General features: G+C 39.7%; 1 protein-coding gene across 2 annotated transcripts in view; it reads right to left on the bottom strand.

The window, feature by feature from the left end:
* The window catches only part of MIPOL1 (mirror-image polydactyly 1), a 284447-nt gene extending 266992 nt beyond the window's left edge, over nt 1-17455 (bottom strand). Inside the window, exon 1 of one of the 2 annotated variants that reach the window (XM_043921650.1) lies at nt 17325-17455. The gene's annotated coding sequence lies outside the window, so the exon portion shown is untranslated. The remainder of the gene's footprint in view (nt 1-17324) is intronic. The other variant, XM_043921652.1, reaches the window with a different exon arrangement.
* Between the last annotated feature and the right edge of the window lie 523 nt (nt 17456-17978).

The following is a 17978-nucleotide window of genomic DNA, read 5'->3' as shown; positions in this document are numbered from 1 at the left end:
AGACAGAGAGACCAGGAGAGCAAAAACAAACCCAGAAAAAAAAAAAAAAAGAGACAAAATACCAACCTCAAAACTAGGTAAACACAAAAATACAACACCAATGACTATAAGACCTGCATGATACTCAACATCTGTGCAGGAAGAGAAGGGAACGACAGAGAGCAAAGTGGCATCTGAGAGCCATGAGCATCTCTCTGCACAGCAATTACATTCTCAGCAAGCAAAGGGCCTCTACAAGGTCTCAAGTGAGGGGCCTGGAGCGGTCAAAGCCTTGTCAACTCTCAAAACATCTGGCAGTTTCTTGCACATGGAGAACTGAAAACAGTCTAAATTCAGTAGGGAAGATACAACATGGACAAAATAAAAACAAAAGTCCAGGAAATTCCCTGGCGGCACAGTGGTTAGGACTCTGCACTCTCACTGTCCAGGGCCTGGGTTCAATTCCCAGTAGGGGAACTAAAATCCCACAAGTCATGTGGCAGGGCCAAAAACATTAAAAAATAAAGCAACATGGACAACACACAAAAATTTTCTTTAAAAAAAAGTATAGACAAAAGCTAGAGAAGGGAAGTGATATACACAGATGATCTTAGAAAATTACTTCTCAAAAACAGGAAACAGTTTTCCAAATACTTACTTTAAAAAAATTTGACAGCTCATTTGCAAGATTTCAAAGGGCTTAAAAATTATTATATTCTTAAAACAAATACACTGGTTACAATCCACAATAATCTTTAGAAGTCAGGTGTGAATCCAACAGTAATGGTAAAAGATGCTGGATTCTTGATTTGGTAGAAATCACTGATAGAAAAAAAAAATAGAGATAGAAATTCTAGCACTGCCCAAATGCCCACATTCTATAAAAAAAATCCATAATACACAAAAATAGGAAGAAGGAAAAAAGAGAGAATCCCTTACATTTAACAACAAAATATAAAATTAAAACTGTGTTTTCTTTGTCACTTTTGTTTTACATATTTATATATGTGCAGCCAAAGTCTACAAATACTTGTTTTTCACAAATTATATCATAAGTATTTTTCTTCAAACTACTTCAACGGCTGTTTAATTCCATTGGATGGCAGTATCATAATCTCCTGTTAGGGATATTACTAGAAGAAACAATGTTTTGGCAACCTAAAAGTCTCATTAAAATGAAATGTGGCGATGTTAAAGAGCAGTCTAAATTTCTATCCACTAACAGGCAAATAATACAGTCTTTTGTTTCTCATAAATTAATCCCTAATATTTTAAAGCATGTTTTAGAAGAAAAACTTCAGTGGAGAAAATAATTAATTTCTCTAATTTAAAGATATATTTAACGTGCAGGTCAAAACCTTCCAAAGCTACCAAAACCAACCAGTTAATAATCATGTAACAAAATATTTTAAAAGAGATTTGAATTCTAAGATGGCTAACAAACAAAAATACAGGCATTTTAAAGATGTGGATGAAGATTTTTAACTAAAATGAAAATTAATCTTCTGCCAGAAATAAAGGCAATAGAAATTAAGCCACTGAAATCCTAAGTGGAGTTTCTGAACCAGTAAAGAATCACAAAGAAACTTAGACAATGAGTTTTTGTATATGAACTTTCTAAGTTCAGTTCACCTACCCAAATGAATTAGAATAATCTTGCCCACTGAGCCAGCTCATGCCACTGAATAAAATGTTCTACTTTGGGTTATCTTAAGCTACATCACACAATATCTGCAGCTCCCATGCTGGTAACAAGCTGTTTGACATAAATTAAGGAAATAGCTTCAATTTACATTAAATTTCAAAGATAATAAAGTATTAAACTACTAATTAGTTTCAAGACATGCTGCTTAAAGAAGTCTGCCGTACTTCAGAAAATATATCATTAAAAAAATAAATTGTCTTTTTAAAATTTTTGGTTGTATGTTTATGATTGAGACAATGCAAAACAGCATCTCAACACCCAAATACAAATAGTATCTGTAAGAAATAACCATTCAAATTCCATCAGAGAATTAGAATAATAATGCAAAAATTTTTTCTAATTGTGTGATGAACACTTATATCATTATACCTTAACATAAATTATCACTACATGAGCTTAGGTCATACTTAGTAAGACATTACTTGCTAAAATCAAAACATTATTTAAAATAAATACATAAATAACAAAATGCACTGTTGGGGTGAAAAACTTCCTTGATCCTCTTAGGATACCTGGCAGGGGTTTGAATATTAAGCTGACAGAGACAGATTAACAAAAGAAAAGCAGACAAATTTAATTAATCTAAGTTTTACATGACAGGGGAGCCTTTACAAAGAAATGAAGATGTGAAGAAACAGGTCGAAGCATTTTTATACTAGGTATGATGAACAGCTGAGAGTCATGGAAAAAATGTCATAGGACAAAAGAGTATGAACCAATGGGTAGTAAACTGGGAAAAACTTAGCAAGGCCTGTTCGTTCAGATTCTTCTTGGTATTCTCCATCTCTGAAGATAAGGATGTTCCTTTCCTCCAGATTTAGACAGAAAGGACCCTCTCACATGAGGGTCTTATGATCTGCTTTAGTGAAGAAAGGGAAGGTCTGAGAGTCCTTCCTGCTCCTGCCGTTTCTCAAAATCCTTCAGCTTTAAAATATTCAATATGCCAAGGTATCATATTTGGGGGATAGTGTGTTCTGAACCTTGCCAACGCAAAATGAAATATCCTGCAAATCACCCTTTCATAAACTATATATTTAGGCTTTGACAAAATGTCAAAATAGAAGAGGTGAGAACTGATGAAAAGAATAACAGACAAATCCATGACTATAGCTGAAAACTGAGTGATCCGGACAATAAATACTCAGAAAATCAGCAAAGATACAGAGGACTCAGTGTTATCAACCAACTTAACCTATTTGACATTCATAGACAACTCTACCCAGAGGAGGAAAATACACAATGTTTCCAAGTGCACATGGCACATTTACCATAAAAGACCCTATTCTGGTCCATAACAACAACAAAAAAAGACCTCAACACATTGATGAGAACTGAAATCATACAATGCTATCTTATCACAACAAAATAAACCAGAAATCATTAACAGAAAGGTATCTCAAAAATGCCTAAACACTTCTAAATAGTACATGATTCAAAAAGGAATAGTAAAGGGAAATTTTTAAATATTTCAAACTATATAAAAATGGAAACACAAAATACCAAAATTGGTGGGATGTGGCTACATCAGCAGGGCTGTTTATTTGCTCAGTCATTTCCAACTCTTTTGCGACCCCATGAACTGTAGCCCACCAGGGTCCTCTGTCCATGGGATTTCCCAGGCAAGGATACCAGAGTGGGTTGCCATTTTCTTCTCCAGGGGATCTTCCTGACTCAGGGATCGAACCTGTGTCTCCTGCACTGGCAGGCAGATTCTTTACCACTGAGCCACAAGGGAAGCCCAAGATCAGTGTTTAGAGGGAATTTATAGTATTAAACATATATGTTAAAAAAGAGAGGTGGATTCCCTTCTCACCACACCCTCTCCAGCACTTATACATCTTTTTTTTTTTTTTCCACAGATAATTGTTTATTGCTTGCTGAAAACAATTCCACAGTTGGCCATTCTGACTGGTTGGAGAAGGCAATGGCACCCCACTCCAGTACTCTTGCCTGGAAAATCCATGGACAGAGAGGCCTGGTAGACTGCAGTCCATGGGGTCGCGAAGAGTTGGCCACGACTGAGCGACTTCACTTTCACTTTTCACTTTCAAACATTGGAGAAGGAAATGGCAACCCACTCCAGTGTTCTTGCCTGGAGAATTCCAGGGATGGGGGAGCCTGGTGGGCTGCCGCCTATAGGGTCACACAGAGTCAGACACAACTGAAGTGACTTAGCAGCAGCAGCAGCATTCTGACTGATGTGATGTAATACTTCATTGTAGTCTTGATGTGCATTTCTCAAATACTTAGTGATGTTGACCATCTTTTCATGTGCCTTTTGGCCATCTGTATGTCTTCTTTGGAGAAAAGTCTATTTTGATCTTCTGCCCATTTTCTGATTGGGTTATTTTTTTGGATACTGAGCTGCACAAACTGTCTGTATATTTTGGAGATTAAATCCTTGTTGGTTGCTTCACTTGCAAATGTTGGTGGAAATGTAAATTGGTTCAGCCACTATGGAGAACAATATAGATGTTCTTTAGGGATAAAAGAACTTTATCCCTATAATTCTTAAAAAAAAAAAAAGGAGCTTTTTTAGGGATTAAAAAAAACTAAAAACAGAACTACCATATGACTCAGCAATCCTATTCCTAGGCATACAGCTGAAGAAAACCATAATTTGAAAAGATACATGTACTCCAATATTCACTACTTACAATAGCCAGGACATGGAAGCAACCTAAATGTCCATCAACAGAGGAAAGGATAAAGAAGCTGTGGTACATATATACAATGGAAAAATGTTGTTTGTTGTTGTTAAGTTGCTAATTTGTGTCTGACTCTTTTGTGACCCCATGGACTGCAACCTGCAAGCTCCTCTGTCCACAGGATTTCCCAGGAAGGATACTGGAGTGGGTTGCCATTTGCTTCTCCAGGGGAATTTTCCCCAGTCAGAGATCAAACCCACATCTCCAGCACTGGCAGGCAAATTCTTTACCACTGAGCCACCAGGAAAGCCCCAATGGAATATTACTCAGCTATTAAAAAAAGAACAAAATAATGCCATTTGCAGCAAAATGGATGGACCTAGAGATCATCATACTGAGTGAAGTCAGACACAGAAAGACAAACATCATATAATATTGCTTATATGTGGACTCCAAGAAAACAAGGGTACAAATGAATTTATTTACAAAACAGAAAAAGAATTACAGGTGGAGAAAACAAACGTATAGTTACCAGGGGGTAAGGAGAGGGAGGGATAAACTGGGATAAACTGACATATGCAAACTATTAGCACAAGGAGCTCGAGTCAGTACTCTCTAATGGTCTACATGGGAGAAGAATCTAAAAAAAAAAAGAGTGGATATATGTATGTGTATGACAGCCTCTCATTAATACTGGAGCTTGCAACCTTAAAAAAGATGCAGAATTAAGAGAAAATTAAACGGAAGGATGAAAATGGTAAAGAGAAAAATTAACAACACTGAAAAGGTAAAATCAACACAGAAAAATCAATGAAACCAGAGGCTGGTTCTGAGAGCAATGAAATTAATAACCCTTTTGGCCAGACTGATCAAGATACAAATAAAGACGACATATATTGCCAACATCAGAAAGAAGAGAAGGCTATTAAAACAATTCCATATACATTAAAAAGACTAAAAGGGAATATTACAATTTAGCACCTATAAATTCGACAAATTGCTTGAAAGATAAAATCTACCAAAGCTAACTCAGTAAGAATAACTAATCAAAATAGGCCTGCATCTACTAAAGAAATTGAATTCATAGATTAAAAAACCTTCCAAGAGAGAAAACTCCAGCCCCAGAGGATATAGGATCTCTTAAATCCCCTTTCTCTCCTGGAAACTTCCTATCTGAGGATTCTCTCAAATTGGACCATCTGCTCTCTAAGCCTGCTATATAGCCCTCCTTTCTGGGACATCATTTCACTGTTCTCCTGCATTGAATCTACTACTTCCTACACCCCAGGTCTTTTTTTCACTTCTTTATTTTTCAACAGCAGGATTTCTGAGGCCCTTTTCAGATCTGAAAAAAATCTTTATTCTAACTTCCATACTTTACATATTGTTAGTTAACTAGCCATTCTGCTGATCAAGAAGACTGATAGTGATATATTCAATTCTTTTTTCTTATTAGGTTTTCTCTCTGGAAATCTTCAGAATTTTTTTTTAAATTCCTGGTGCTATGAAATTTCACAAACACGTGCCTATGGCTAGGCTTATTCATTTATTTTTTTTAATTGAGCACTCCTAGGAACAGACACATAAATGTTGTACACCTGGTTTTTAATGAAGGTTATTTTTGTTGGGATAGAATCTGGGGTAATGTTTTGCTGTCAACTTTTATAGATTTATGTTGCTTGAAAGAGTTTATAACCATTATGCATTTATTTTTTTAATAAATGAAAAGAAGTAGTCATAAAATAATACAGTAGGACCATTGTTACATTAAGGGAAAAAAGCAAATAAAGCAAAACTATGTGGTTAGATACATATATAGACATAAGGAAATGGATTAAAGTCTGAAAGGATGCATTCCAGGATTCTACAGTTTTTACAAGAGCCACTAAAAGCATTATAAGGTATGTATAATTTCCAGAATAACAGGGTAAAAAAAAAAAAAAAAAACCACAAAATATGAATGGATTAAATGATCCAACCACCAAACGCTCCGATTTTAAGACAAAGATATCCCACTGGATTTTTTAAATCCAATTCTAAGTACACATTAGCCAAAAAAAGGCTGATATAGTTAAACCAAAATCAGAAAGAGGTCACAGATTGGATAAGACACAGGAAACATGACAACTAAAAACAGTGTGGGATCTGGATTGAGTACTGGAACAAAAAAAGAATACTACTGTTATGGGAAAACTAATGATAAAGTATGTAATTTAGTGACGAGCATTGTAACAATATTAATCTCTTGGCTTTGATAATTACACTGATTATGCATTGTGTTAACATTAGAAGTAGGTTGAAAAGTTTACAGGAACTCTCTGTGCTATTTCTGCAACTTTTCAGGAAGTCTAAAATTATTTCAAAAAGTTTTCAAAAAGTCAGATTAGACATTAAAACAAAGCGTATTACTAGGGATAAAAAGGGACACTTCTTCATGGAACAAAAGTTCAATTCATAGGAAGATGGACGAATTAGAAAGCTGAATATGCTTCTAATAATATGACTTAAAAATAAATAAATCAAAAATTGGCAGAAAACTACTAGGAGGAAACAAAATCCAAAATTACACAGGGAGACTTAACACACAGTAAACTATCAGTAGCAGACAGGCAAGCACATGTGAGTGCACGCACACACACACCCACCCACACACACAAATCAATAAGGAAAGAGAAGATTTTAACAACAGCATTAACAAATTTCATGTAACAAAGTACTGTACCTCTTAACCGCAGAAGTTATTAAGACATCACTCACACATATAAAATTTGAAAAAGCACATTTCAATGATTCTTTAATTCAAATATCTGATGGTAGCTACATAGATATTAACTTTTTATTTACTCATTGAACTGTCCATATATCTTTACATACTTTTTTTTAACATGTATTAAATTTCACAATAAATATTTTTAAAAGTTAACTGACCTATATTATTTATTTACATACTCTTTTTGTTTTTCCAGTTTTTCAAAACTTGTTTTATCTTGAGCAGCAGAAACCTCAAGATAAAACTATGAAGATGGGAAGCTCATAAGCTCCAACAGAAAAATTAAAAAAAAAAAAAAAAGATTCAGGATTAGGGCTTCCAATAAAATCATCCCTGCTGTATTCTTGGTTAATATTTTACTTTGCAAAAAAGTAAAAATAATATCCTCAAATTTGTTTGAGATGATAAAAACATTTTGAAGCTATGTTTATAAAAAATTTCAAGAACTACTATTCTTTCCATTAAAAATTTTTTTTTTTTGGAAATTAGCAAGAGTACTTTATTAGTTAGCTACTGGAAGTGACGGAATTTCAGCTGAGCTATTTAAAATCCTAAAAGATAATGCTTTTTAAATGCTGCACTCAACTGTCAGCAAATTTGGAAAACTCAGCAGTGGCCACAGGACTGGAAAACGTCAGCTTTCATTCCAATCTCAAAAAAGGGTAATGCCAAAGAATGCTCAAGCTACTGTACAATTGTGCTTATTTCACATGCTAGCAAGGTTATACTCAAAATCTGTCAAGTCAGGCTTTGGTAATACGTGAACAGAGAATTTCCAGATGCACAAGCTGGATATAGAAGACAGAAGAACCAGAGATCAAATTGCCAACATTCATTGGATCATGGAGAAAGCAAGGGAGTTCCAGAAAAACATCTACATCTACGTCATTGACTGTGCTAAAATCTTTGACTATGTGGATCACAATGCACTGTGAAAATTTTTTAAAGAGATGGGAGTACCAGACCACCTTACCTGTCTCCTGAGAAACCCGTATGTAGGCCAAGAAGCAAGAGGACCAGACATGGAACAACTGACTGGCTCAAAGAGTATGACAAGGCTGTATACTGTCACCCTGCTTATGTAACTTACTGAAGAGTACATTATGGAAAAGGCTGGGCTGGATGAAACACATTGTGGAATAAGGCTGCTGGGGGGAAGCCTGATGCCAAAAAAGACTGAAGGCAAAACAAGAGGATGTCAGAGGAACAGATGGTTAGACAGCATCATCGACTCAATGGACATGAATCTGAGCAAATACTGCGAGACAGTAGAGGATAGAGGAGCCTGGAGTGCTACAGTCCACGGAGTCACAAAGAGTCAGACATGACCTCATGACTGAACAACTGACACCTAACAAGTCACCCCAAAACTGAGCAGCTTAAAACAATGCACATTTATTATCTCAAAGTTTCTGAGGAATTGGGTGCTGATCAGTTCAGTCCTCGGTTCAGAGTATCTCACAAGGTTGAGGCCACAGTGTTAACCCAGGGCAACAGTCATCTCAAAATTTAACTGGAACACAATCTTCCAACTTCCCTCAGTGGCTGTTGGGAGGATTCAGTTCTTAAGGAGTTCGGTTCAGTTCAGTCGCTCAGTCAAGTCCGACTCTACGCAACCCATGGACTGCAGCACTCCAGGCTTCCCTGGCTCTCACCAACCCCTGGAGTTTACTCAAACTCATGTCTATTGAGTCGGTGATGCCATCCAACCGTCTCATCCTGTCGTTCCCTTCTCCTCCCACCTTCAATCTTTCCCAGCATCAGGGTCTTTTCCAATGAGTCAGTTCTTCGCATCAGGTAACCACAGTATTGGAGTTTCACCTTCAGCATCAGTCCTTCCAATGAATATTCGGACTGATTTTCTTTAGGATGGACTGGTTGGATCTCCTTGCAGTCCAAGGAATCCTCAAGAGTCTTCTCCAACACCACAGTTCAAAAGGATCAATTCTTGGAACTCAGCTTTCTTCATAGTCCAACTATCACATCCATACATGACTACTGGAAAAACCATAGCCTTGACTAGGCAGATCTTTGTCGGCAAAGTAATGTCTCTGCTTTTTAAATATCTGCTGTCTAGATTGGTTACAGCTTTTCTTCCAAGGACTAAGTGTCTTTTAATTTCATGGCTGCAAGTCACCATCTGCAGCGATTTTGGAGCGCAGAAAAATAAAGTCAGCCACTGTTTCCACTGTTGCCCCATCTATTTGCCATGAAGTGATCGGACCGGATGCCATGATCTTAGTTTTCTGAATGCTGAGCTTTAAGCCAACTTTTTCACTCTCCTCTTTCACTTTCATCAAGAGGCTCTTTAGTTCTTCTTTGCTTTCTGCCATAAGGGTGGTGTCATCTGCATATCTGAGGTTATTGATATTTCTCCCAGCAATCTTGAGTCCAGCTTGTGCTTCATCCAGCCCGACATTTCACATGATGTACTCTGCATGTAAGTTAAATAAGCAGGGTGACAATATGCAGCCTTGATGTACTCTTTTCCCAATTTGAAACCACTTTGTTGTTCCATGTCCATTTCTAACTGTTGCTTCCTGACCTGCATGCAGATTTCTCAGGAGGCAGGTCAGGTGGTCTGGTATTCCCATCTCTTTCAGAATTTTCCACAGCTTGTTGTGATCCACACAGTCAAAAGCTTTGGCATAGTCGATAAAGCAGAAATAGATGTTTTTCTGGAACTCTTGCTTTTTCAATGATCCAACGGATGTTGGCAATTTGATCTCTGGTTCCTCTGCCTTTTCTAAATCCAGCTTGAACATCTGAAAGTTCATGGTTCACGTACTGTTGGAGCCTGGCTTGGAGAATTTTGAGCATTACTTTGCTAGCATGTGAGATGAGTGCCACTGTGCGGTAGTTAGAGCATTCTTCGGCATTGCCTTTCTTTGGGGTTGGAATGAAAACTGACCTTTTCCAGTCCTGTGGCCACCGCTGAGTTTTCCAAATTTGCTGGCATATTGAGTGCAGCACTTTCACGGCATCATCTTGTAGGATTTGAAATAGCCCCACTGGAATTCCATCACCTCCACTAGCTTTGTTTATAGTGATGCTTCCTAACGCCCACTTGACTTCACATTCTAGCATGTCTGACTATAGGTGAATGATCACACCATCATGGTTATCTGGGATGTAAAGATCTTTTTTGTATGGTTCTTCCGTGTATTCTTGCCACTTCATCTTAATATCTCTTGCTTCTGTTAGATCCATACCATTTCTGTCCTTTATTGTGCCCATCTTTGCATGAAATGTTCCCTTGTTGTCTCTAAAGTTCTTGAAGGGATCTCTAGTGTTTCCCATTCTATGGTTTTCCTCTATTTTTTTGCACTGATCACTGAGGAAGGCTTTCTTATCTCTCCTTGCTATTCTTTGGATTCTGTATTCAGATGTTTATATCTTTCCTTTTCTCCTTTGCCTTTAGCTTCTCTTCCTTTCACAGCTATTTGTAAGGCCTTCTCAGACAGCCATTTTGCTTTTTTGCATTTCTTTTTCTTGGGGATGGTCTTGTTCCCTGTATCCTGCACAATGTCCTAAACCTCCATCCATAGTTCTTCAGGCACTCTGTCTATCAGATCTAATCCCTTGAATCTATTTGTCACTTCCACTGTATAACCATAAGGGATTTGATTTAGGTTGTACCTGAATGGTCTAGCGGTTTTCCCTACTTTCTTCAATTTAAGTCTGAATTGGGGAATAAGGAGTTCATGATCTAAGCCACAGTCAGCTCCTGGTCTTGTTTTTGCTGACTGTATAGAGCTGCTCCATCTTTGGCTGCAAAGAATATAATCAGTCTAATTTCAGTACTGACCATCTGGTGATATCCATGTGTAGAGTATTCTCATGTGTTGCTGGAAGAGGGTGTTGGCTGTGACCAGTGCGTTCTCTTGGCAAAACTCTATTAGCCTTTGCCCTGCTTCACTCTGTACTCCAAGGCCAATTTTTCCTGTTACTCCAGGTGTTTCTTGACTTCCTACTTTTGCATTCCAGTCCCTATAATGAAAAGGACATCATTTTTTGTGTATTAGTTTTTGAAGGTCTTGTAGGTCTTCATATAACCATTCAACTTCAGCTTCTTCAGCATTACTGGTTAGGGCACAGACTTGGATTACTGTGATATTGAATTGTTTGCCTTGGAAGCGAACAGAGATCATTCTGTTGTTTATGAGATTGCATCAAAGTACTGCATTTTGGATTCTTTTGTTGCCTGTGATGGCTACACCATTTCTTCCAAAGGGTTCTTGCCCACAGTAGTAGATATAATGGTCATCTGAGTTAAATTCACCCATTCTAGTCCATTTTAGTTCGCTGATTCCTAAAATGTCAATGTTCATTCTTGCTATCTCCTGTTTGATCACCTCCAATTTGCCTTGATTCATGGACCTAACATACCAGGTTCCTATGAAATATTGCTTTTTACAGCATCGGACTTTGCTTCTATTACCAATCACATCCACAACTGGGTGTTGTTTTTGCTTTGGCTCCATCTCTTCATTGTTTCTGGAGTTATTTCTCCACTGATCTCCAGTACCATATTGGGCACTTACCAACCTGGGGAGTTCATCTTTCAGTGTCCTATCTTTATACCTTTTCATACTGTTTATGGCATTCTCAAGGCAAGAATACTGAAGTGGTTTGCCATATCTTTCTCCAGTGGACCACATTTTGTTAGAACTCTCCACCATGACCTGTCCGTCTTGGGTGGCCCTGCACGGCATGGCTCATAGTTTCATTGAGTTAGACATCATTCAATGGGGCTATTTATAAAAGTATACTTACTGATGCTGAAGCTGAAGCTCTGATACTTTGGCCACCTGATGCAAAGAGTCAACTCACTGGAAAAGACCTTGATGATGGGGAAGATTGAGGGCAGAAGGAAAAGGGGGCAGCAGAGGATGAGATGGTTAGATGGCATCATTGATTCAGTGGACATGAGTTTGAGGAAATTCTGGGAGATAATGAAGGACAGGGAAGCCTGGCATGGTGCAGTCCATGTGGTCACAAAGAGTTGAACACGACTGAGCAAATGAACAATAGCAATGGGTGACTGTAATGTTTTGGTGTTAAATATCCCTCATTCTCTTTTAACCTGAGTAATAAAAGAGAGGTAAGAAGAAGAAAAGAGAGGAAATACAACCTTTGTTGCTTTACATTGAAGGCTATGAAAAAGACGGATATCCAGGCAGTTGTCAACACTGAGTAAAAAAAGTATCAAAATGCATAAACTTTTTGTCATATTTTGAGATGGATATTGTCTTTTGAGCTGTTCCATCTTGGGATGGCTTGGTTGAAATTTATATCTACACGATTGAGTACACTCATAAGGTAATTAACAATTACTTCCACAAGGGCTTCCCTTGTGGCTCTGCTGGTAAAGAATCTGCCTGCAACGCAGGAGACATGGGCTCGATTCCTGGGTTGGGAAGATCCCCTGGAGAAGGGAAAGGCTACCTACTCCAGCATTCTAGCCTGGAGAATTCCATGGACTGTACAGTCCATGGGGTTGCAAAGAGTCGGACACGACTAAGCGGCTTTCACTTTCAGTTACCAATGGCTTGAGACATGAAACTCAACTGTGGCACCCCTCCCTAAGTTTGAGGTCCTGTCTTCCTTAAATGCTTCACTGGGCTGTCCAGTTCATCTCTTATTTTTGGCCCCTTGCCTTTCACTTAGAACTAAAAGTATAAAAAAAAAAAACTTTTGAAAGTAGGTTAACATATTTAGCTAACAACTCTTTTTTTAGGTGGTTTATAGAAGTCAATTTAGGTATTTACTTGAATGTATGCTAATACTAACTCAGCAGTGGCCACAGGACTGGAAAAGTTCAGTTTTCATTCCAATCCCAAAGAAAGGCAATGCCAAAGAATGCTCAAACTACCGCACACTGGCACTCATCTCACACGCTAGCAAATTAATGCTCAAAATTCTCCAAGCCAGGCTCCAACAGTACGTGAACCATGAACTTTCAGATGTTCAAGCTGGATTTAGAAAAGGCAGAGGAACCAGAGATCAAATTGCCAACATTTGCTGGATCATTGAAAAAGCAAAAGTTCCAGAAAAACATCTATTTCTGCTTTATTGACTATGCCAACGCCTTTGACTGTGTGGATCACAATAAACTGTGGAAAATTCTGAAAGAGATGGGAATACCGGACCACCTGATTTGCCTCTTGAGAAATCTGTATGCAGGTCAGGAAGCAACAGTTAGAAATGGACATGGAACAACAGAATGGTTCTAAATAGGAAAAGGAGTACGTCAAGGCTGCATATTGTCACCCTGCTTATTTAACTTATATGCAGAGTACATCATGTGAAATGTCGGGCTGGATGAAGCACAAGCTGGACTCAAGATTGCTGGGAGAAATATCAATAACCTCAGATATGCAGATGACACCACCCTTATGGCAGAAAGCAAAGAAGAACTAAAGAGCCTCTTGATGAAAGTGAAAGAGGAGAGTGAAAAAGTTGGCTTAAAGCTCAGCATTCAGAAAACTAAGATCATGGCATCCAGTCCGATCACTTCATGGCAAATAGATGGGGCAACAGTGGAAACAGTGGCTGACTTTATTTTTCTGCGCTCCAAAATCGCTGCAGATGGTGACTTGCAGCCATGAAATTAAAAGACACTTAGTCCTTGGAAGAAAAGCTGTAACCAACCTAGACAGCAGATATTTAAAAAGCAGAGACATTACTTTGCCAACAAAGGTGAATCTAGTCAAGGCTATGGTTTTTCCAGTAGTCATGTATGGATGTGAGAGTTAGGCTACAAAGAAAGCTGAGCTCCCAAGAATTGATCCTTTTGAACTGTGGTGCTGGAGAAGACTCTTGAGAATCCCTTGGACTGCAAGGAGATCCAACCAATCAATCCTAAAAGACATCAGTCCTGAATAGTCATTGGAAGGACTGATGCTAAAGCTGAAACTCCAATACTGTGGTTACCTGATGCGAAGAACTGACTCCTTGGAAAAGATTCTGATGCTGGGAAAGATTGAAGGCGGGAAGAGAAGGGGACGACATAGGATAAGATGGTTTGGACGGCATCACCAACTCAACAGACATGAGCTTGAGCAAGCTCTAGGAGCTGGTGATGGACAGGAAGGCCTGGCGTGCTGCAGTCCATGGGGTTGCAAAGAGTCAGACACGACTGAGTGACTGAAGTGAATGGAATGATGTCACCACCAACAGTGAGCAGAAGATCAAATAGTCATTTATGAATAGTCATTTTCAACACAGTAATGGTTAGCGAAGTACAAAATGAAGGAAGGAAGGAAGGAGAAAAGAAAATTAAAGAGAAGAATGAGAGGGAGGGATGAAGGAAGAAAAGGAGCGGAGAAAGGATGGGAAGGTAGACAGAGGCAGGGAAGCAAGCAAATAGGCAAGCAAAAAAAAAAAAAAGGGAAAGCAGAAAATACAAACTATATGAAATAGACACTATATGGCCCGCAACGCCTAAAATACGAGCAGTCCTAGCTTCACACAATATTGCTTTAACTGAAACTCTACAAAGCAAGATGCCTATATTAACTATCTAGCCCTTTGCAAAAAATTTGATGACCCCTGACACTAGAGATACCCAAATGGCCAACAGACATACAGAGGGCTGTAAATATCATTCATCAGTAGAGAAATTAGGGAAAAACCACAATGTGATATCACTACCCAATAGAATGGGTAAAATGAAAAGGATGATGCTAAATGTTTCAAGCATGTGGAAACTGATTTGAACAATTTTTTAGTAATGTATACCAGAAATGGCAGAAAGCAAAGAAGAACTAAAGAGCCTCCGGATGAAGGTGAAAGAGGAGAGTGAAAAAACTGGCTTAAAACTCAACATTCAAGACTCTAAGATCATGGTATCCCTGTCCCATCACTTCAGGACAAATAGATTGGGAAAAGTGGAAACAGTAACAGATTTTATTTTCTTGGGCTCCAAAGCCACTGCAGACAGTGACTGGAGCCATGAAATTAAAAGATGCTTGCTCCTTGGAAGAAAAGTTATGACCAACCTAGACAGCATATTAAAAAGTAGAGACATCACTTTGCCAACAAAGGTCGGTCTAGTCAAAGCTATGGCTTTTCCAGTTGTCATGTGTGGATGTGGGAGTTGAACAATAATTGATCCAACTGAGCACCGAAAAATTGATGCTTTTGAACTGTGGTGTTGGAGAAGACTCTTGAGAGTCCCTTGGACTGCAAGGAGATCCAACCAGTCAATCCTAAAGGAAATCAGTCCTGAATAGTCATTGGAAGGACTGATGCTGAAGCTGAACCTCCAACACTTTGGCCACCTGATGCAAAGAACTGACTCATTAGAAAAGACCCTGATGATAGGAAAGATTGCAGGCAGAAGGAGAAGGGGACGACAGAGGACAAGATGGTTGGATGGCATCTCTGACTCAATGGACATGAGTTTGAGCAAGCTCTGGGAATTGGTGATGGAAGCGTGGACAGGGAAGCATGGCATGCTGCAGGTTATGGGGTCACAAAGAGTCGGATACAACTGAGCAGCTGAACAACAACATACCAGAACTGGGCTTCACTGGTGGCTTAGCGGTAAAGAATCTGCCTGCCAACGCAAGAGATGTAGGTTCAGTCCTTGCGTTGGGAGGATGCCATGGAGAACAGAATGGCAACCCACTCTAGTATTCTTGCCTGGGAAATCTCATGGACAGAGGAACCTGGCAGGCTATAGTCCATTGAGTGGCAAAAGAGTGGGACGCTACTTAGCTATTAAACAACAACAAGAATATCAGAAATGCATATACGCATATACTATAACATAGTCATTTCACCAGTGGGTATATATCCAACAGAAATGTATACATACATTCACCAAAATACTTAGAAAAAATGTTCATACCAGACCTATTAGTAATAGCCAAAGGCTGGATAAAATACTGCACAGCATTAAGAGCAAACAACTGCTACATAACTTGCATAAATCCCACAAATATTAAGCAAAAGTGAGACACAGAAGACTATACACTGTATGTTTCCATTTATATAAAGTCAATAATCAGTAAATTTACTGATGATGTCAGAAACTGAAAAGTGGGGCTTCTAGAATGTGAGTAACGCTCTTTCTTGGATATGCACACTTTGTGAAAATTCAGTGAACTGTACACTTATGATTCATGCACTTTTCTGTGTGTCTATTAACCTTTAATAATTAACACACTAAAAACATTTCATATTTACAAACTCTACGCCTTTGAAGGAAAATTGTGCACATCTTCTGCTCACTTTTCTGATTTGTCATCGTTACCACCAATGAGATATCTTAATTCCTGCTACCTTACATAGAAAGTAGTTTTAATTAATTCTCTTGGTATACTACTGCACAGGATACCCACATGTTTATGTAACCGTCATTTCAGGTTAGTTCCACAATAGATCCCAAAGAGAAACTTTGAAAAGCCAGTAACTTGTCATTGTGAAAGTTATCTGGGAAAGAAGAGGCGGTTAAAAAAGCTCCTTAAAAAGTACTTTTGTTTGGCCCTTTGTTTTGGCTCACCTTTATCTACTACCACTGTGATTTAATCTGCATAAAATGTTCAGAGGAGCTTTTCAAAAAGCCTCTTCTGGTGGAAAAGTTTTTTCTTCCCACGACATCCTAATAATGCTGTTATCTTGTGTTCATTCAGTTCCTTCCACCCACGGTGCTTAAAGTAAATACTTCACAAATACTATCGGGTGGTGTCATCTTCCAGCCAGGACGAGAAATGTGGGCCCAGAGACACTATGAACTCAAAAAATTCTAACAGTATCTTTCTACAGCACGGCTCCGCCTACCTAAGGAATCACCGTATTCTTTGCCGAAACTTAAAGTGTGAGAACTGAAATACAAGCCAGTGAGTGACTCTCAAGGGCACGGAGTCAATCCTAGGTTGAGCCAGGACCTCCAACTCACTGCCTCTTAAGGGAAAGGCAAAGCAACAACAACAACAAAAACCCTCGAATAAAAACTCAGCTGCAGCACTCTTGTAATAAGAAACAGGGGAAGATGCCTAAATCCTGCCGAGAAAGGAGACCGGAGGACCACACAACGCTGACCTTCGAGGGAGCCCCATCATTGCCGGCCGCACGGGGCCAGCATTCACCCGGTGCAGTTCCTGCGCGGCCCCTTCCCCTTCTCCAAGGAGGCTGCGGCCGGAAATTCCAGGGCTGGTCTCAAGCCACCCCTCCCTTTCTCGGATCGCCCAAACCTCCCACCCTACCCGTTTACCTGAGATGCGCCCCGCACAGCCCCGGGAGCCAGCCGACTCTGCGCTCTCGCCCAGTTTCTCAGGCCAGACGCGCAGCCTCCACGTCAGCCAATCGCAGCTCGCCCGGAGCGTCCCTGCCCTGGGTTCCTCTGCGCGAGGAGGTGCGCGCGCCCGTGAATGCCCCCGCGGGGCGCGACGGAGGAGGTGGCCAGACGCGCGCGGCGCGCGAGGATCCACGACGAGCAGAGGCGGAGCAGACGCCGGGCGGGGGCAGGCGGCGCGCACCGGGCATGCGCATTTCGCGCCACTGGGGCCGTGGGGCGGGGCGGGGACCCTAGGCAACCGGGCAAGTCCTCACTGGAGTTTGGAGAAGACAGTTTTAGTAGTTAAGGTTGTCAGGTTTGAGATGAACGGCGCATTCTGTGAGACCAAATATTCCCCGGACAAAAGTTAATCTGGTTAGGGAAGGGAAACCACGTCCGTAACAACGTGTTTTGTGGCCTCAACTTGAGTGTTGTGGAGTTTCCACAGAAACTGGCGGAAATGGGGTTTCCGGTTCTGTTTTTGCCTTGAGGTGAGAGGGAGATTGGGGATGGTACCCCAGGGAGAGAAGAGGGACGTGTTGGGAAGGAATGGTTGAATTAAAAAGGCCGCAGTCGGATTCCAGTTGGGCT

Source organism: Cervus elaphus, chromosome 13 (assembly GCF_910594005.1).
Source record: "Cervus elaphus chromosome 13, mCerEla1.1, whole genome shotgun sequence".
NCBI classification, from domain to species: Eukaryota; Metazoa; Chordata; class Mammalia; order Artiodactyla; family Cervidae; genus Cervus; species Cervus elaphus.
The sequence above is the reverse complement of the archived record's forward strand: the minus strand, read 5'-3'. Positions and strand labels throughout refer to the sequence as shown.